Source organism: Hibiscus syriacus, unplaced genomic scaffold (assembly GCF_006381635.1).
Source record: "Hibiscus syriacus cultivar Baekdansim isolate YM2019G1 unplaced genomic scaffold, ASM638163v2 tig00111330_pilon, whole genome shotgun sequence".
Lineage (NCBI taxonomy): Eukaryota > Viridiplantae > Streptophyta > Magnoliopsida > Malvales > Malvaceae > Hibiscus > Hibiscus syriacus.
Window position 1 is genome coordinate 3,542,700 of NW_024063059.1, and position 21,473 is coordinate 3,564,172.

The following is a 21,473-nucleotide window of genomic DNA, read 5'->3' on the forward strand; positions in this document are numbered from 1 at the left end:
TTCATATCATCATCACTTCCAATTTTAGGCTTCACAAATAATACAAACAATGGAATAGCAAGTACATCCAGAGATGGGTCAGGGGCGGATGGGGTAGTTTTCATTTCTGAAAATTTAAAATTAATATATATTTTTAGATTTTTTATATGTTTTGGTTAAAAATTTATTTTCGTCCTATTCGAAATTTTATAAATTCATTCTATCTTAAAATTTTAGATGTTCTTCTCTCTTACGTTCGTCTTTGGTTACATCATAGCGTTAAGAACCAAAAAAGAATCCTGGATGAGAAGCAAAAGTATTTTTGTTGACAAAGGTACCTAAATGACTTAAAAGGAATAAGTGGGTGATATATCCTAAAACAGGAGAAACATGAAGGACCCAACTTTAAATTTGTTCATTTTCTGTTTAAAACAAAAGACAGTGACCTACAAATCTTGGTTGCTTTTAAAAAGAAACATAGCCCACAGAAAAAGAAGTTGTAGTAATCTATGAATAAAAATGCTGGAAAACAACAACAATAATAGTATAATAAAACAACTAGGGGGTAAGGTAAGCTAAGGTCGAGTAGGACTCATGGTTTTACAGACAAAAGGGATTAAGCAGCCTAGTGCTTGAGGTCCAGTCTCATTGTGTATCATTTTTTTTTCTAATTTTTGGCAACGATGAGCTTACCTTATTTATAATCAAATGATGTCTTGTTAATTAAGGGTCAAAGCAAGCAATAAAATAGCTTCTATAAAATAACTAATACAAACAAAGTTTCATAATCGCAACAAACGAATGGTACGTTCAACGAACTGTTCGGTGAGAAGTTTGTTTATTTATTAAATGAACGAACATGAATAAGATTTCATATTCGTTTAGTAAATTGAATGAACACGAACAAATGATTCGTTCGTAAATGTTTGGTAATATGTTCGTTTATGTTCATTCATTTATATTTATTTATGTTCGCTCGTTTATATTCAACCCAATTTCTGACTCATTTAAAATATTAAGAATTCATAAATTTTAAGCTTAAACCCATTAATATTTTAAAACCCAATTAATTCAAACCCAAATAAAATAATACTCAAATAATTTAAAGAAAATATAAACCGTAAAATTATTTTTTTACAAAAAACCACAAAAATTATTTAGAAAGAAAAAACTTTTCTCAAATATAAATCCAATTAATTTTATATTTGTTCATTTGTGTTTGTTTATTATTTTAACGAACGAATGTGAATAAACATGAATAAACTATAATCATTAATGAACGAAGACAAATAATAAATTTTATTGGTTTGATTGTTCGATTAAAATTAAACAAACGAATATGAGCATACATTTGCTAGTGTTCGTTCAATTCGTATACAAGCCTAATTCAATTGATGATGGCAAAGCACCGTGTTCACATTGTTCAACGAAAAGATAGATATGTGAGGAAACAACAATATAACACTGTAAAACATAAAAATTATACATTTCGAATTAACAGGGTTTATGGTTTATGGTTTAAACTTTAGGCTTTCCTTGTATTTGATTTGTCGTGTCTGTTCTGCTCGTCATTCTTTTTCATCTTCTCATTCAAGTGACACCTCAAAATGGCAAGAAGACAATGAAATTTATGAAAAGTTATTTTTATTAGGCCATGCCAATACGTGGTTACAAAGTTAATCACAGAGTGATCATAAAAGTTTTATGTATAAACTTCAATTGTTAAAATGAAAATTTTTAAAATTCAGTGAGAATAAAAAATAAAAAATTAAAAATTCATATCCCAAAATATATGTTTTAAATTTATATATTCATTAAAATTGAACTTATATATTATTTATTTATTAGAAATTAAAAAATGCATAAAATCAGATCTGTAAAAAAATAAAAATTGTAATCATTTAGCTGATTCCTCTAGTAGCTTGCTTCTTGTTCTTTTTTTTTTTAATTGAAAACGAAACCAGAAAATTTTTTCAAGAACGATATTAGAGAATTTTATAGGAATTTTAATTTTATGATTTTGTTTTATTATTTAAAGATTATTTATTTATTATTTTATTGTATTTTCTAACAAGATTTGTATTATATTTTTTAAATCATGTCATTTTAATGATTAGGTTAATGATAGACTGATTTTTTTAAATAAGGTGGATCTAATCTGTAAATGGATCCAAGATAATATTATCAGATGTATTATTTACAAAAGTTTTAAGGCATGAATTAGTCCTTATATGTTTCTCTTTGGATTTTCTTAGTCCAAATCAACACTTAATATAATTAGTTAACAATTTAGTTATTTCTTATTATTTTTCACGTCATTAATCTGAATAGAATTACCATACAAATTACAAAAAATCTTATGTGGAGGAGAAATTATCATGGTATTTTCCTGTAGGGATTTATGGATGAGGGAAACAAAAAGTGGAAAGTAAACATAGAGATTATTTCATTTTAAATTCTTAATACTTTGTACACAAGGAGTAATATTAATAAGCGTTAAGGTTTTTTTTATTAATCTAAAGTAATTACAAGTAGTAATATCTGTTCTAAAGACCTACAACTATTTGACGATGAACGTTTAAATCTCTTGTAGTCATTGGTGCTCGAACCCGAGATCTGTAAGGATAACAACCATCTATTTAACCACTGAAATCGTTTGGTTTGGGCCAGTGTATTATGTATAATTATATATTAAAATAAAAATAATTATGTATTAAATTATTTTTATTTAATTTTAACGCAAAATCTTTTTTTTTTAAAAAAAATTCTCTAGTTGCTTGCTTACTTCTTCTTCTTCTTATGTTTGTTTGACAGGCGATAATACTAACCTTGGTGTTGGTCATCGATAGCTTGTATTTCATATTTTTTTCTATTTTATTATACCACACCTTATTTTTTTCTTTCTTTTGCTTTTTAATTTTTAATAACTCTGTCTCTATTGTACGCCTTCGTCTATATTTGTGATACATTTTTCCTATTTTTTTACACTTTCTCGATCATTTGACCATTTTTTTCATTAAAATTTCTCAGGGTTGGATTTGACGACACATCGATTAATCAATATGACACTTATTTATTATCATATTGATCTTCCTTACTTTGGACCATCATATTGGATTTGAATCAATTTACGTTCGGAGATTGTTTTCTCACGATACTCGGCTCTAGTTTACGATTATCAATGGTCTTTCAATTGTTTAATTTTATGTTGTGGTTCGGTTGCTAATGTAGTCATATATGTTTGTGTCTATCTTTTGTTCAAGTTTTTAAATGAATTTTTAATATTTTCTTTGTAAGGTCCTTATATGATATCAGGTAGCTAGCTTCTTCCTTTAATAATTACAAGGACATGTCCTAATTATATGTTAATTGTAATGTTAGATTTTATCTTTTTAAAAATAAAAAATAAAACTAGTTCGATTTATATAAAAAAGTTCAATTATATTAAAAATTATATAAATAATTTCAAAGAAATCTTGAATCATGTACACAAATATCTTTAAAACCAAAAATCCCCTAGGAAAATTTTAGAGAATTCGAAATGCAATATAGGTTACCAGAACGACTAACAATTGAAACGTATAACGTTTTCTACTTTTAATCAATAGAGAATCACACTTATTTAAAATCAAATAACGAATCTTGCATTTTTTTTAATTGAAATAAGGTACATGTTTCGATTGACTACAACATGTGATAAACTATAATTGTACGATCGCGGGGGAAATCTATTGAATATAGGGCACTCTGGAATAAAACTAATGTTCTAAGGCAATCCCAGGGTCAATTTTAGCTGGTTGATTTAGAAAATAATTATTATTTAGTTCGTTTTTAAAAACAAGGATGATTATGTGAAGGTACTCACGGATGGCCCGCGGATGATTTTTGGAAGTTACCTCACCGTGCAACCTTACAGTAGGGACTTCACAACATCGGAAAACCACCCATCAAAAGTCAGAGTGTGGGTAAGATTGCAAGGACTACCGTATTGTAATTATCCGAAATCCTTGTTCCGATTTCTTGCGGTTGAACTGAGCAAGGTAATCAAGATTGAACACAATACGACAGAAGGTGAAAGCGGTAAATTTGCAAGATTGACTATAACAATGGACCTTCATAAACCCTTACTTCCATACATTGGTATTGATAATTTTATTCAACAATTACAATATGAAGATTTGCAGAATATATGTTTCAAGTGTGACATCTACGGCCACTCACAAGAGACCTGTGGATTACCTAAAGAAACAATTGACACAGAGGGAGATATTCCTCCACAACCAGCAGAGAAGACTATGATATATAAATTGGGGAAACAGGTATGGTCCTTGGATGATGGTTACGGATCGTCGAAGACGACCAAAACATAAGACTAGGTAGATAAGAGCATGAATCGAGGGGTTGAAAAAGAAAATGCATTGCGTTTTTCTGTGTTAGAAACGATTAATGAAGACGATCAAGTTGTCTCTCCTGAGGAGGTAAAGGAGGCCGCCTCCATTGATAGAGCAGGAAGTACAAGGATCACACATAAAAACATAAGAAAGAAGGCAATCTCTACATTGGCCAACTCACCACAACAAATATTACGCCGTAATTTTATTTTTGGGAGTGAGAACTCGGATAGAGGCAAGGACTTATTGACAAGAGGCATTCAAGCTAGAGAAGGAGTGAAGTTGAATGTAAACAAGGAATCATGACCGTCTATGAATGAAGGAAGCCATCATTTTAAGGTTAGTACTTTGGTGGAGGGTGAAACATCCGAAGTGCATATCTGAGAAGGAGGAGCACGAGGGAGACAACATACTTCTGTTACAATCATTAAGGACTCACATAAGTAGTAACCCTATATAAGGAAAAGAACCGCAAATAGAAAATTGGGTCAACAAAGATAGCAAAGAGATGATATCTCGAAAGGTTTATGGGTTAAGAAATCATTACAATATAACGTGTCAAGTCGACCAAAACTTGCTGATTGGGTACAAACGACGATAACTAAGCTGGACAAAACCTCGCATATTCCCATTATTTTCCCTAAAGAGACTCCGAGGAACATGAATGAACAGGAAAATGAGGTCATCTCGATAGCGTTGGAAGCTGGCGAGGAACAAACAACTAAACATTAACATTTACTATGGTTGATTGTCTATTTTGGAATAATCAGGCTGTGACTAGCCCTGTCTATCGCCGATATTTCAAGCAAATCATGAAGGATCAAAACCCTTCGTTTCTCGCGTTATTGGAAACGAGAGTAACCGAATCTAAGGCAGACATAATTATACAATAGTTGGGGTTTTCAAATTCATTTCAGGTAGTAGTAAAGGATTTGGGTGGAGGGATTTGACTACCATGGAAAAAAAACTACAAATCCAGATCTTGCATTTATCTAATCAATTCATTCACTTCTCCATTAATGGCAAGGACCTGCCGCTACAAGTGTTCGTTACAATTGTTTATGCAAACCTCCACATATCGGTCAGGAAGCATTTATGGGCTCAACTAGCGTGACTTAATCCGGGAAAATAGAATATGTGGTTACTTGGTAGAGATTTCAATGCGATCCTGAGTCAAGGAGAAAGAATAGGGGGTGCTCTCGGAAGAAATGGCATAAGTAAGAGCTTCTCAAATTTTATCTTTGATAATGCATTACTTGATGTTGGGTTAAGAGGAATACCATACATCTAGATGTGGGGAACGCTACATCAACGACTTGATTGCTGTTTAGGAAATGATAGTTGGCTTAATTCGTTCACAAACTTCACAGTCTTTTACCTTTGATCGAATGGGGTCCGACCACCGACCAATTTTACTAAGAACTTTTCTAAAGGAGGTGACACACCTTCGCAAACCTTTTCGATTTCTTTTTTGTGGTAGCAACACCCCGAGTTTGGTAAATTTATTCAAGAGGCATGGAACGATGACAATGACATCTGGGCTCAACTAAACCAATTAAAACCAAAGCTAAAGGAATTGAACCGTTTTCTATTTAGAACAATAGGCAAAAGGAAAAAAATATTGATTGCACGCCTTAGGGGAATTGAGCGGGGATTATTATTCCATAGACATTTAGATTTTCTTTTTGATTTAAAAAGAAGATTGAAAATTGAAATGGAATCGATCCTAGAGCAGGAAGAAAGGCTTCATATGTAAAAATCACGATGTGAGTGGATGATTCATAGGGATCGAAACACGAAACGTTTTCATGTGACGAAAAAAATTTGACAACAAAGTAACAAAATCGCAACGCTAAGGCGAGAGGATGGACGTTGGATTACTTCTTCACTCGAGTTACAACAAATGGCGTGTAAATACTATGCTGATTTGTTCACAAGCGGAAGAGAAGAGGGATATTCATATCATGTTAGGGGGCAATTTCCAACAGTGCAGAGGAATCGTGGAACCTATTATTATATCTGATAACAGATGACGAAGTTCGGCAGGTGATTTTTAACATGTCTCATTCCAAAGCACCGGGGTTGACGAGTTCCATGCTTTTTTCTTTCAACACGATTGGGACGTAGTTGGTCCAGGAGTTTGTTAGTTGATACGTTCATGCTTTAAGAACGAAGTTATACAAGTGGAAATCAATCAAATTTTGTTAGTTTTAATTCCAAAAGTGGACTCTCTAGAAACTTTCACTTGATTTTGATCAATTAGTTTCACTATAGCAAAACAGGTATATAGCGGCATTTGTCGTAGTGTTTTCAAAGTAAACACCACTAAATTTATGTATATAGTAGCATTTATATCCAAAACGCCACAAAATTGTAACATTTACGATGTTTTTTCATAAAAGCCGCTAAAACTCATACTGTAGAGACGTTTATTTCACAAACGCCGCTAAATATAAGTACTTTAATGGTGTTTTTAAACAAACGCCGCCATAGAACCCTACTTTAGTGGTGTTTAAATAAACACCGCAAAAGAATCGTTCTTTAGTGGCATTTTTAAACAAACGCTGCGAAAGGTACATATATTGTGGCGTTTTAGACAAATGCAAAAAAAAACTAGTACTTTAGTGGTGTTTTTAAAAAAACGTCGTAAGAAAATCGTTCTTTAGTGGCATTTTGAGACAAATGCCGCAATAGTTCAGAACGTTTGTGGCGTTTTGTTTGAAAAAGTCGCAATAATTTGTTCTATAGTGGCGTTTGGTTTAAAAATGCCGTAAAGTGTTATAAAACCCCTCATTTTTCTCCTGCCCGATCCTAATTTCTTTTTATCATCTTCATCAAATTGGGGTATCAGTCTCCACCAGTCAAGCCGCGGGTCACCACCGTCGCGCCATCAGTCACCACTATCGCGCCTCCATCAATCCTCAAGGCTCAAAATCATGTACTCTTTTATTCCTCAATTGTTGTTTGCTGCTGTCTACAGTTCAGCAGTCTTCAAGCCGGCGATGTTGCAGTGTTAGAGGAGCAAGTTTATCAGAACCTTTTATTAGCATTCTTTAAGTTTTAGAAATACATTGGGTGAAAAACCTTTTCTTTCTTTCTTTTTGTTAAAAAAATCGTCTCCGCTTTCTCGTACCTGGACCCTTGCTTCTTCTCTTCTAAAGCACTCCAAATCCCTAGATTGTCATATTTTTCTTTCTGGGTTCTCTGTAATACAAGGTAGAGTGCTCTTTTTTTGGATTTTGGTCATTTTCCGCTATTTTTTTTTATTTTTTTATTAAATGTTTATATGTTTTATGTGCCAAGAGCCATTATATTTAATTTTCGTTCTTAGCTGCTGGTGGGTTCTTTTCCCTCGTTGGAACGCTATGAACTTTATTAGTATTTGCCTGAGTTTTAACCAGACATAATGTAACCAGAAGCAGAAACCGAGAGGATTATGTGAAGTAGCCAAAGTTGAGAAAGATGATTGCTGAGAAACCAAGTTGGGTTAGGGATGAGGGAATGCATGTATTCTCCATTGATGTTCAGCCTGCTGGTCTTAGGTATGCCACTAGCGGAGGTGACCACAAGGTAAAACCAGGGATTTAAATAACGTTCGCGGTCACGTTTTCGGTCACGTCGCGTTTATCGCGGTTGCAAACATAACGGATGTCATGGCAGTCACTACGGGTGTCGCAGTCGTGAATTTTTTTAAAATTGATATAACTTATCATAAAATATAATAATTATACTTGAGGACCCATTTTTCGCATCATACATCTTAAGGCAACTAAGTTTTCCTAAAGGATTCTCCTTTAACACCCTCCTAAAGCATCGTCACTGAAATAAATGGAAACATGGGCCGCTAAGTTTTAAAACCATGATTTTATTAATTACCCCTTGACGAAATGACCTCCCCAATGGAAGAACTCAATATATTAGCTAAAATCAACTGAACCCTAATTTATCAACCTATTGTAGCTAAAGGAATTAACAGATTTCAAACAAAAGCAAAAAACCCAGAAAGCATAATCCATAAACAATGCAAATTAGAGCTTCAAAAAAAAGGAGGAAAGTGATAGCACATGCCATCTTCAGCAAGTGAAGAAGAAGATGAATGAGCAAATATGAGCATAAAAACGAAGACCCATTTGTTTATCGACCAGCTCTTAGCCATTGGTAAGAGGCTTACTCACTTTCTCTGGCGTTGCTTACTTTTCTCTCTCTTTAATGTTTGCTCTATTTTGATAATGAGAGCAAGCTAGGGCAGTGGATTCCTTTTATGCGAAAACTTGTGAATAACGGGAATAGCGTCCCGTTATCAACGCTAAAAACGAAGACTCATTTGCCGTTAGACACTAAATTGCGACCGCGACAGACCGCTATTGTTGTGATTCCACCCCCACCGTAATTTTTTAAATATCGGTTTCGAACGGCAGTGCTACCGCGAAATAGCGGCCGCTATTGCCGTTGAGCTCCGCTTTTTGAATCCCTGGGTAAAACGTCCCTTCTTGGCACTTACATATCTCGTTGTCTTTGGGTTTCTACTGCTAGAGGTGATCATTGTTGCAGAGTTAGCATTTATATCCTACAATGATATGAGCGGGGGTTATCTAAGTTTGCTGACAAATAGAATCTTCCATTCGTGTGTTAGATCGTTTGTTACTTTTTAGTTCTTTAAATTTCACTGTTTTATATCGGCTGAAAAATGCCGGTTCGAATTTGGAACTTAAAATCTGTTGGCAGGGACTTGGAAAACGATGAATCTACACAAAGGCTTCTTGCAACCTTGCGTGATCACTTTGGGTCTGCCAACTGTGTTAGGTGGGCTAAGCATGGACGTTACTTTGCATCCAGGTCCGATGACAAGTAATTCTAATTCATGAGAGAGCCTGGTTCTGGAACCACTGAATTTGGCAGTGGAGAGCCTCCCGACATTGAAAATTGGAAAGTATCAATGACACTGAGGGGACACACTGCAGATGTGGTAATCATAATGCTCTTAATGTTAGGACATTTTACCAGCGATAAGAACTCAACTCTCCAATCTCTATCTTATAGTTAGTTTTTTTCTGCTGCATATTGATTTAGTTTTCGTTCTTTGAAAAAACATCATATCTTACCTAGAAATTCAATTTCTGCAGTATCTTTTTCTCACTGCACAAATTGCTGATGTTGTACTTTTTAGTTTGTGTTTGTTTTGTTTTGGTGATAAGTTAGAATAAGGATACATGGTTGAAATTCCCTACTGTAATGTTGTATGCACCCCCTTAATTTATTGTAGTGATTTCATATAAGCACTGGCTGTCTTCTGACTTGGAAGGTCCATTTATTCTCGTTTTGAAGTAGGTGGATCTTAATTGGTCTTCTGATGACTCAATATTGGCTAGTGGCAGTTTGGACAACACCGTCCATATATGGAATATGAGCAATGGCATCTGCACAGCGTTGCTGAGGGGTCATTCTAGTCTCGTTAAAGGAGTTGCCTGGGATCCCATTGGGTCGTTCATAGCAAGTCAGTATGATGACAAGACAGTCATAATATGGCGAACAAGTGACTGAAGTCTTGCTCATAGAACAGAGGACCATTGGGCAAAATCAGTATGTTAATCTGTGGTGGTGGAATTGTTTTTCTTCTTCTTGAACACTGTTTCATTTTCCGATGGAAATATGTTTTTTTCAGCTGGGATCAACGTTTTTCAGGCGGCTTGGATGATCACCTTGTGGCCATTTCATAACTACCACCCATGGTTACCAAAAGGCAAGGCATTCTGCACCTGTTCTAGAGAGAGGGGAATGGGCTGCCACATTTGACTTCTGAGGTCACAATGCCCCAATTATTGTAGTGAAATTTAATCACTCAATGTTCAGAATGAATTTTTTGGTAATTAAGTGATTTGCGGATTGTTCAAGCTTCTCTAGAGGATGAAGAAACCAGTAATGATGAATCGAGTGGTGCTGGATCTTTCGAAATTTCGATTACTGTTGAAAAAGCTGTACAAATTGAAGGTAATGTTCGACACTTTCTTAATTGCTGGTTGATTTTGAAAACTTACATTGAATTATTTCTTATATAGTTGAAAATGGTGGAAGATGCAAGACTAGAGGACGTATAACGTTGAAGGAATTATACGAACTTCCTTATGGGAACCATGTGAAAGTTTCAAGAAACGATGTCGGTCAGCCTATTGGCCCAGAAGTAGCATATCAGAAAAAATGTGAAGAATTTCAAAATTGACTTTAAGTTATGATGCAGATGATACAACAAAATCAACCCTAGAGTCCACCATCTTAGGTGTTATTAGATATATGCTTTGTTTATTTTAGTTAATGTTAAACTAAATTATATTAAACCTTAATATAATCTTTGATTTATTATTATGGATTTTAAGTTTGTTGTTATGGATTTCAAGAATGTTGTTATGGATGTCAAGTTTAATGGATAATGCTACAGGTTAAAATTTTAAAATTGGGTAACAAAAGAGCAGAAAATAGCATTTGAAAAATCAGACTTAATTAGCAGCGTTTATATAAAAAAGCCACTAAATACATAGTCAATACCGACATTTTTAAAAAATGCCACTAAAGTTCTAGATCTTTTGCGGCGTTTATACAAAAAAATGCCACTATATGTCCTGACATTTAACGACGTTTTTTTGGAACAAATGCCACTAAAAGTCAGAACATTTAGCGATATTTTTGGGAACAAATGCCACTAAATGTAAGAATATTTAGCAGCATTTTTTTGAAACAAACGCCACAAAATAAAAGATAATTAGCAGTGTTTTACCAAAACATCGCTAAATATCATAGCCTTAGCTGCGTTTTTAAAAAAAGGCGTCACAACGGTGTTTATTTTAACAACGTTTTTTGCGGCATTTGTTTTTGTGCCACAGGGTTTTTAGTGGCAATTAAAAACGCCACTATATGACTGAAAAAACACCGCTAATAACCTATTTCGTTGTAGTGTTTGGTCACCGTACTATATAAAGCTTTAACAAAAGTTATCACCAATAACCTTAATCCATTACTTCCCACTTGGATTTCTGAAAATCCAAACAAGCTTCATCCCGAGGAGAAGTATTTCTAATAAAATCGTTATTGCACAATAAGTTATGCACTCAATGCAACAAACAAAAGGTAAAGTTGGATGGATAGAAAACAAGTTAGATTTGGAGAAAGCATATGATAAATTAGAATGATCGTTTATTGTTGACACGTTATTAGATGTGGGTTGCAAAACAAAACTATTTAATTTGATTATGAGTTGTGTCTCAACGGTTTCAACTCATGTTTTATGGAATAGACACCCAACAAAATCATTTAACCAATCAGGGGGTGTTCAACAAGGATCCGGTTTCACTTTAGCTTTTTGTACTATACATGGATCGTTTGGCATAAGCTATTCAAATGGAGGTTGATAATGAAAAATGGAAACCAATTAAACTATCGAAAGATGGCTCAATTATATCCTATATCTTTTTCGCAGACAATTTGATATTGTTCACAAAAGCCTTGCTCACTCAACTAGATGTGATTAAAAGGGTTCTGAGATTTTTGTGACAACTTTGAATAGAAAATAAGTCTAGCAAAAACCAATATTTGTTTCTTAAAGAATGTAGATGGAACTCTTTATGTGGACATAAGCGAAAAATTTCAGTTTTCCCTGGTCTTTAAATGTTTGAAATGTCAGTACTAGTGGAAAGGTCTTAAGCAGGATATTTGACGGTTTTGTCTTTAAATGTTTGAAATGTCAGGAGGTGAAGGCGGAACATCAATGTCTATCAAGATTATTATAGCATAGTGAGATTTCGTCATGGAATTGAGAGCTTGTGACTATTGACTTTATTTTTGGGTCATTCTACTCAATATGGGTTATCATTGACCGTCTTACCAAATCCACACACTTTATTTCGGTTTGAGTTGATTATTCTTGAAGAAGTTGGCTCGAATTTATATTGTTGAGATTTTTCGTCTACATGGGGTACTGTTGTCCATCATTTTAGATCGTGATATGAGGTTTACTTCAAAATTCAGGAAGTCTCTACATAGTTCCCTTGGTACTCGATTGAATTTCAGTACTTTTTATCATTCGTAGTCTGATAGTCAGTCTGAGCGGGGATTCATATTCTAGAGGACATGTTAAGAGGTTGCGTGGTTAATTATAAAGGTAGTTGGGAGGAGTTTTTACTGTTGGCGGAGTTTGCTTACAATAATAGTTTTCATGCCAGTATCAAGATGGCTCCATTTGAGGCTCTATGTAGAAGTAAGTGTCGAAATCCGATTGGTTGGACTAAGTTTTTTGGCATAGATTATTGGGTCCAAATTTGGTTTTATAGGCGGACCAAACTGTCAGGATGGTTCGGGATAAACTTAAAGCTACTTTTGATATATAGAAGTCTTACGTTAATCTGAAGTGCCAGGATATTGAGTATGTAGTGGGTGATGGAGTTTTCTTGAAAGTATCTTTGTGGAGAAAGGTATTTTATTTTGAACGGAGAGACAACATGAGTCCTTGTTTTATTAGCCCTTATTGGATTGTTCGTTGTGTTGGGCCGATTACATATTAGCTTGAGTTGCCACTCAAGCTTGCTCGTATTCATGAAAAATTTAACGTTTCTTTATTGAGATGTTATAGAGCCGGCATGTCTTATGTAATAGATGCAGATAAGGTAGAGATCCAAATAGATTTGGGGTTCAAAGAGGAGCGATTGAAATTCTCGAGAGGGATGAGAAGGTTCTCTAGATGAAGACTGTTGAGATGGTCAAGGTCATGTGGTGTAACCGATGTTATGATGAGTCCAAGTGGGAAACCAAGGAGATCATGAAGGCTTAGTATCCTCATCTTTTTCCCTGAGGTAAATTTCGAGGTGAAAACTTTCTTTAAGGGGGAATTGTAACACCTCGATATTGCCCCAATTTAAAACCCTACAATTTGGGAATTTTTTCCCAAATCCCTTAATCAAATTCAATGACCTAATTGCAAACTGGAAAAAGTTTATGGTCGTTTGGTAAACCTTAGGGAAACCAGAGGATTACCCTCGTGATTTCCCTAATTTTATTTTTAATAGAACTCAAATCCCTTTCCCTGATAAGAACCTGTGCGTCTCATTTGTTTAATTTTTCTTCTTCTCGACTCAAACCCTAGCAATGTCATTCACATTTCTCTCATTGCATTGTTGTTCGGTTGAGTAGGTCAAGACATCATTTTTTGGTTGGTTGGTCACGTTACTTCGTCATCTTTTCTTCTTAGTCGTTTGTTTCATGAGGATTAGGGTGAATTGAGTTTTCCAACTCGTGAGACACGGCTGCACCGCCGCCATATGCGGTCGCCCGTGGTCGGACCAATGCAAGCTTCGTTTGGGGTGGTCAGTTTGGCCAGTTTTGGGTCGAACGTTGTAATCATCAGCTTCATAGTAGCTGCTAAGCACTCGGTAGCCCTTTTCAGTCGTGGTTGTTGCTGCCCCTACTTATTCGCTAGTCATTTAAGCCCACAAAAAGGCCAACCGTGAGTTCTTCGGTCCTTGGAACTACTGCTGGTGTAGTTCCTAGTTCCATCACCGATAATCTTGTTTCACCTGATCCGACAGGCCCTCATATTCGAACCAAAACTCTCATTGTCGACTGACGATTCAAATCCAAAATTAATGTATTATCATCCTCAAATTATTCTTTAATTTGGAAATTGGTATTTTGGGATTTAAAATCAAACATTGTGATTTTTGCAAGAGAAATTGAAGCAAGAACTAAGTTACTGCCCCTTCGCCATTACTCGCTAATTTTGAATTGATGTTGACCATGAGTATTAGTTGAAATTCTATACGATTGTCGTTGACATTTTTTTAGAATATTTATTTACGTATTAAATTATTCCGTACAAACTAATTTGGGCTGATCCACTGTTCGAGCTGATCGTGGGAGACGTTACAATTATCGATAGTTATGTCGAGGTGTGTCTCTATTTGGAGCTAAATTTGTTGTGTGATAATTTTGGTTGATTGAAAATTGATTTGAAGCATGACTGTTATGTGATATAGCTGTATTGGATTCAAATTGAATAGATATGATATGTCACGCATGTTAATTATGAACTTCGAAATTTATATTATGCATTCGGACTTTGAAATTATGTAAATATCTTTACATTTGGATCGGATCGAAATTTGAATATATATATCATGTTACCATGTCATTCTCGGTTAGGATTTGTAGACCCCACTTCAGACGGTGTTAGTAAAGAGTGGTTCTGGAAAACCTACTCTTCATACGATGTAAGACGTATGGGTTAATGTTCATTTGAATATTATTCTAACTGTGACTATTGCTATACGAAATCGGACTATGATGTGATTTGTGACTGTTGCACTTTAGAGACACAATAAACTTAAGAGAAAATAACCTCATTGACCAAAAATGCCTTATAATATACGATGTGATTATTCATGAAACAATTAACAATCATGCACCTTAAAACAACTGAATCAGCAACCAATTGTATTAGTATTATACGATTAAATATGTCATAATTAAAAGTCAATCTACAATCAATCGCGATTATTGGAATTTTAAGCAAAACATTCAAAAATAATATCACTATTTAAGGCTCAATCAAACATAGTATTGAGAACAAGTGTTGGTAATGCTCAATCCCACATAGTATTGGAAACATTATTGGGAATGGTATTTAAGGCTTGGCTTTCCCACTTCCTTGTTGAGTGATAGAGAACAAGGGAGACTCTCGCGCGCCGCCGCCGTCCGTCTCGTCTCGTCTCGTGGTCATACGTGTCTTCGACACGTCCGCGTGATTTTGGACTATCGCAACGAACTTGGAATAAATCGCAACGAACTTGGACTATCGCAACGAATTTGGAATAAATCGCAACGAATTTGGAATAAATCGCAACGCGAACTTCGACTATCGCAACGAACTTGGAATAAATCGCAACGCGAACTTGGACTATCGCAATGCGAATATGTAAATCGCAATTCGATAGTCGAAGTTCGCGTTGCGAATCTGGAAACTGATTTGCGATACCGGAGATCGCGTTGCGAATTATCGATCGCATTGCGATTTAGTTGGTCATTTTGGCAAATCCAAAAAAAGTTGGTTAAAATCGTATATTATAAGAGATTTTTGGTCATTGAGGTTATTTTCTCTTTCAAATTCTTGATTTTAAGTGACCTGGTACTTAGAGATTTACGTTGTTTTCAGATTACGTTAATATTCATGCTATGAGGTTTTACTCAGACTTTCTATTTCAAATTATATTAATATTTCTATTTAGGTAATATTTATTACTTATAATTATTTTGAGACATTGGACATTAAATTTATTTTGGACATTGGATTTTGATTTGGCGATGTTATGCATTTACATTATGACTTATATTATTTTTTTTATTCATTTTGGATATTATAAGTTTTGAAAATAATAATTGTGAGGCATAATTTTAATACATTTTAAATAATTTTTAGATTAATTTTGAGAGACAAGTTAATTTGGCCTTCTGGATCCGACCTCTTTCTTCTAGGTCGGATAAACAGGTTAAAAAAAGAGACCAAAGTTGAGATTTCAAAAGTAGTGAGACAAACAATGAATCAAAAAAGAAAAAAGCAAACCAATTGTTTTTCAATTTTCAATAGGTAAAAATATTTGCAGTCACAATAAAATGATTGAACCAATTGAGTCAAAGAATAGTAGTGAACATCAATGTATGACATTCACTGTAAACTTATCCTTCTAGGTTGAATTTTTTTTGATAAATATAGGTTGAATATTTGAATACTTTTAATACACATATATATATATATATATATATATATATATATATAAACTTTTAGTAATTATTTTTATAGTATTTTTAAATTTAATTTTTTAAACATTGAATACTTTTATACTTTATATTTTAAATTTTAAATTTTTTTTATTTTTTAAAAATTAAATAAATTCTTGAACTTTAAAAAAATTAATTTGGTCCTTGAACTAAATAACGAATTCAATATATTTTCCACATTATCAGTCGCTATGAATTATCACATTAGCACTGTGAATCGTTGTGTAAGAACTATGAACTACTATGTCAGCATCATAACAAAAAATTACATAAATTATTGATCAAATGATCACATTGAATTTTTTTTAGTTTACGGGTCACAACGAATGCAAAAATAATTCGAAAGTCATATTAGTTTTTTTTTGGAAATGTATGAGGGCCTATGATACTATTAAATCTAAAAAAAATTATTGAGTTAAATCAAGTTTTGTTCACTCTAATATGATATTTATGATTGATTTGGTGTCAACCATCTATCACCTCAGATGAAAATCGACTAAAATGTTTCTTTTAAAATGATAATTAATATTAGGATATGTTACCTAATTGGTCACCTACTTACTACTTAATTTTTGTTTTTGTTACTTAGTTATTATTACTTTTCTTATGTCACCTGGTTATTATTATTTTTCTTATCGTACTTAAGATTAAGTTTTGGTTTTATTTTGGTCATCTGTCATTAAAAAACTAACAGTGATGTTGTAGTATTTCTTTTTAATTTTCAATGTTGACATGACATTACCTTATGATGAAACATCATCGTCACTGCTGAATGTTTAAACGACGAGTGATCAAACCAGAGCCAAAACATAACATTATACATTATTTTGAAAAAAAATAATAACTAAGTGACCAAAACATAAATTAAAGAATAGGTGGATGACCAAATATGTAGTTTACCCTTAATATTATTATGAAGATTACTTTCTTTTCATTATTTTGTATAATTTTTAAATGAATGAATTAAAAATTATTTAAAATTTAAATGAAATTAAACAAATTATATACAAAATTTTTATGATTTTATTTTAAATAATTTATTAAACAATTTCTAAACATATATCTTTTATATAAATATTTTTAATTGTGAATGTGAAAAAAATCTAATACTATTTTAACTAGAATTTTCATGTATTCTTATATTTTTTAATAGTAACTCATAAATATTTATTATATTTAGATGTACATTGTAACGTGCTGTATAATTTATATTTACCATTATTATTATTATTTTAATAGGACAACATTCCTTTATATAATGGATCCACTAAAACTTTTAACATTTAAAGATATTTATTTTTCAAAGCATATTAATAATAGTTTTAAATTATAAATTCATTAAATAAATTTTATGTATATAGTACATACGTAAAACTAGTCTGTACATCGCCTGAGACAGAAATTAGTTAACGTATTGACGGGAAAGCATTCTATCAAGTCATTTTAAGTTAAAAAGTCTTTAAGTTATTTGAGTTTATAAGTTATATTTTATTTTATGATTTAAATTAAATTTGAAATATTTTTAGTCGAGTTAAGTTATTTGAGTTTTTATAAAAAATTAATTATAATTATTTATAGTATTATGATGAGAATCAATTTTAATTTTTGGCTTTTTCTAACTATATATATGGATGAGCGTTTGACCGAGTCGAGTAAATTTTTTTCGAGTTTTTCAGGAAACACGAATCCTATTTTATAAATTGAATTTTACTTGACATTTTTTGAGTTGAATCAAATTTATAAAATTTGATTTGTGTCGATTTGAGTCGATTTATTAAAGTTTAAGTTTAAATTCAATTATAAATATTTATAATATTATAATACTATTCTATTCCAATTTAAAGAGTTTTCTATAACCACACACACGCACGCGCGCACACCCACACCCGCACACTTTCACCCACACACACGCACTCGCACGCACGCACAAGCACGCACGCACACGCACGCGCGCACACACACGCGCACACACATATTTTTTTCGTATATGATATAAATATATCATGCAGAGTTAAGAGATTTGACTCAAACATGAAAATCAATATGCTAATTATTAAAATTTTGAGTTATTCAAGTTGTATTTTATAACTCGATTTGAACTTGAATTTTTTCAAGTCTAATCAAGTTTATGAAATTACAATTCGAAGTTAATTTGAGTCAAGTTTTTTCAATTCGAGTAGAGTAAATACAATCAATTTTTCGAGTCGAGTTTTACTCACCTTTTATATATTTCTTCATACTCTTCTCACATTATAATGTTATTTAATATATCAAATATAATCTAAAGTTATAAAATATATTTACAATATTATATCTTAAAGAATGTATTTTGAGGGAAAAATATTGATGAGAGTATAAATGAGTTGAGGAATTGATGGGAAAAAGAATTTGCAAATAATTACAGTCAAAAGACTAAATTAAGTAAAATATAAAGTTAAGGGACTAAACTAAAAAAGAGTACATTTTAATAAAAAAAAATAGGAATTGAAGTTACATAGGTTTTCTATAATGGTGTATGAGCATGTGGTTCAAATTTGATAAAAAAAAACTTAAAATGAAGGATAAAATGAAGAAATAAGGAAAATATGAAAAATTGAGGACTAAATTGAAAAATAGAAAACTTATTATCAAAAAGAGTAATTGAAAGTACATAGGTATTCTACTATCTTTTAGGAGCGTGTTGTTAAAATTTGATAAAAAATATACTTAAAATGAAGGATGGATTGAAAGAATAAGGAAATCGGGGACTAAATCACAAAACTGTCAAAATATTCATCCAAATTTTTGGTTTTTCGAGTGACTCGAAATTTCAAATTTGAACTCGAATCGAACTCAAAAATTGAATCAATAATTTTAGTTGAATCGAATAACTCGAAATAAAAGAATATATATTTCAAGTCGAATCTAGTTTTGCTTACCCTAAACTATTTATTTGGAGTTCGATTTAGTATTGGTATTTGATTTGTTAGAAAGATTTTAGGAAAAAAAAGTAAATTTGAAAATTATAAATGAATATGTGTTTAATATATAATGTGATGTATGAGTTTTGATTTAGTGAAATTTTAAATACAATTTTAATTTTAATTAATTTGTTATATAAAATGTTAATGTGAAAATAAAATTATATCAATTACGGTAATAATTGTGAATGCAAAATGAATTAAAATACATAAAATTATGTACTTAAAGTTGATGTATGAAATTGGGTGATATACATTGCGATAAGATTCATAACTAATCTTAAGAAATTATCGTAAATTTGAAATTTATTATATCTATAATAAGTAAATATCATTTAATAAAAAAATGAATTTATTTAGTATTATTCAAGAAACCACACAGCGGAGTGGGATTTATTTTCGGCAACACGTAGTGGGGATTTTAACAAGGAAAGAAAACCTCCTTTTCTAGCCCAAAAAGAAAAGAAAAAAAACTAAATGAAACCACCCTGCAGACTCCTTCACTGCGGCCAAACGTTACAGGCTTTGAAATTTTAGCTTTTCTCAATGGCAGAGAAAGAGCCATCGCCGGATCCCGCCACCGTTGATTCATCCTCCAAAATTCCTAATGCCGGGGATGACGCCAACGGCGACTTGAAATCAAAGCGTGAGAGAGAAGAAAACGGTGAAGAAACCGGCGACGTATCCAAAAAGCAGAAGATGGAGAAATCCGTAGAGGAGGAAAGGCTTGAGAATAAGTCGGAATTACCCGAGTCCGGTCCTGTCCGGCTCGGCTCGGTCCAAAGGAGTTCGGGTCGTCGGTGGAGATGTTCGATTACTTTTCCTATTTGCTTCATCACTGGGGTACTCAACTGAACTTTAACAAGGTACTTGATTAAAATAGCTTATTTTCCGTTCTCTGTTAGTTTTCTGTGCAAAATATTTTCTTATAAAAATTTATGAATCAATCAAGTGGCTATTCTCAAATGATCTCTGAGGTTTGAATAACTATTTTTGTAGGTTATATGCGACGTTAATAATTAAGACATATTTTAAATGTATAGTATTTTTGTAATTACTTTAAATTATTAAAAAATCACAACTTTCATAATGAATGTGGTTAGCAGGTGATTACATTTTTTTCGTTACATGAAGCTTGATGTTGTAAAGGGGTTATTTTAACACATGGGTTGGTGTTATTATTAGTTCTGGTTAGATGGAGGGAAAATCATGTTTATAGGAATGATAGATGGGAAATGCACATAAAATTCATTGCCTCAATCTTTTAATCGTCAAATTTGATTAGGCGCTGAAATATTTAAGATCTTTTGTTTTATATGATTAAAGATGGATTAAAGGGCTGTGTACGGTGACACATTAGAAATTCAAATCTTCCTATATTTTAAGTGTTTTCTTCATATTTTATATTGATTATATGATATTACATCTTCTAAACTTTTAATATGATTTTTCAAATTCTTAACCCTGACATAAATTTGTAGCACCTATAATGTTCCTTGCATATAATGTTGATCGACTTTATGTTGCAGTATGAACATATGGTATTGCTGGAGTTGCTTAAGAAAGGCCATCTGGAACCCGAGAGAAAGATTGGTGGAGGGATCAAAGCTTTCCAAATCCAAAATCATCCGGTGTGGAAGAGTAAATGTTTCTTTGTGATTAGGGTGGATGAAACAGTTAAAGATTTTAGCTTCCGAAAGTGTATTGATCATATTCTCCCCTTACCCGATGATCTGAAGATAAAACATACCGGAAACAGGTCGTCGGGCGGTGGAGGTTGGAAAGGACGCGGCGGAAACGGAGGTGGAGGTTTGTAAGCCTAGAAACTAAGGCAATAGTAGTTAAATTGAAGTTGAATTTGGATTATATTCTTTTGTGAGATCAAAACTGCTTTGTTGATGTAATTCTCTTTCCAAATTTCTTATTTGAAGTTATCATCTCTTTTAAAATGGGGATGTTCCCAAACTTCCGGTAGAATTTATATATATCAATACAAAAAATTCTAGGGCACACGTTACATACTACAATACATTATTAATATGATATATCGAAACATACTACAAATAAATTTTCCGTTATTACCATAGTCATTGCCGGCGGCCACTTTACCTTGCCGAAAAATCATTTGCTAACATTCAAAGATATGTGAGACTTAAATATAGTGGAAATCAGTCTTGGTCGTCACTAACAAGAATTATAAAGTATTAGCTACAAGAGATCAACAATGAAGATCCATCAGAGAAAGTATGAATCGATTGTGCACAATGGATGAAGATGATAGAAATATTGACTAAATTCAACAAAGGATGAGTTAAAGGCTAAGGATGTG

General features: G+C 32.7%; 2 pseudogenes; both read left to right on the forward strand.

The window, feature by feature from the left end:
* The first annotated feature begins 7,832 nt into the window (after positions 1 to 7,832).
* On the forward strand, positions 7,833 to 13,977 carry LOC120158700 (annotated as a pseudogene).
* Positions 13,978 to 19,690: 5,713 nt separating this feature from the next.
* Positions 19,691 to 20,961, forward strand: LOC120158701 (annotated as a pseudogene).
* Positions 20,962 to 21,473: the final 512 nt, after the last annotated feature.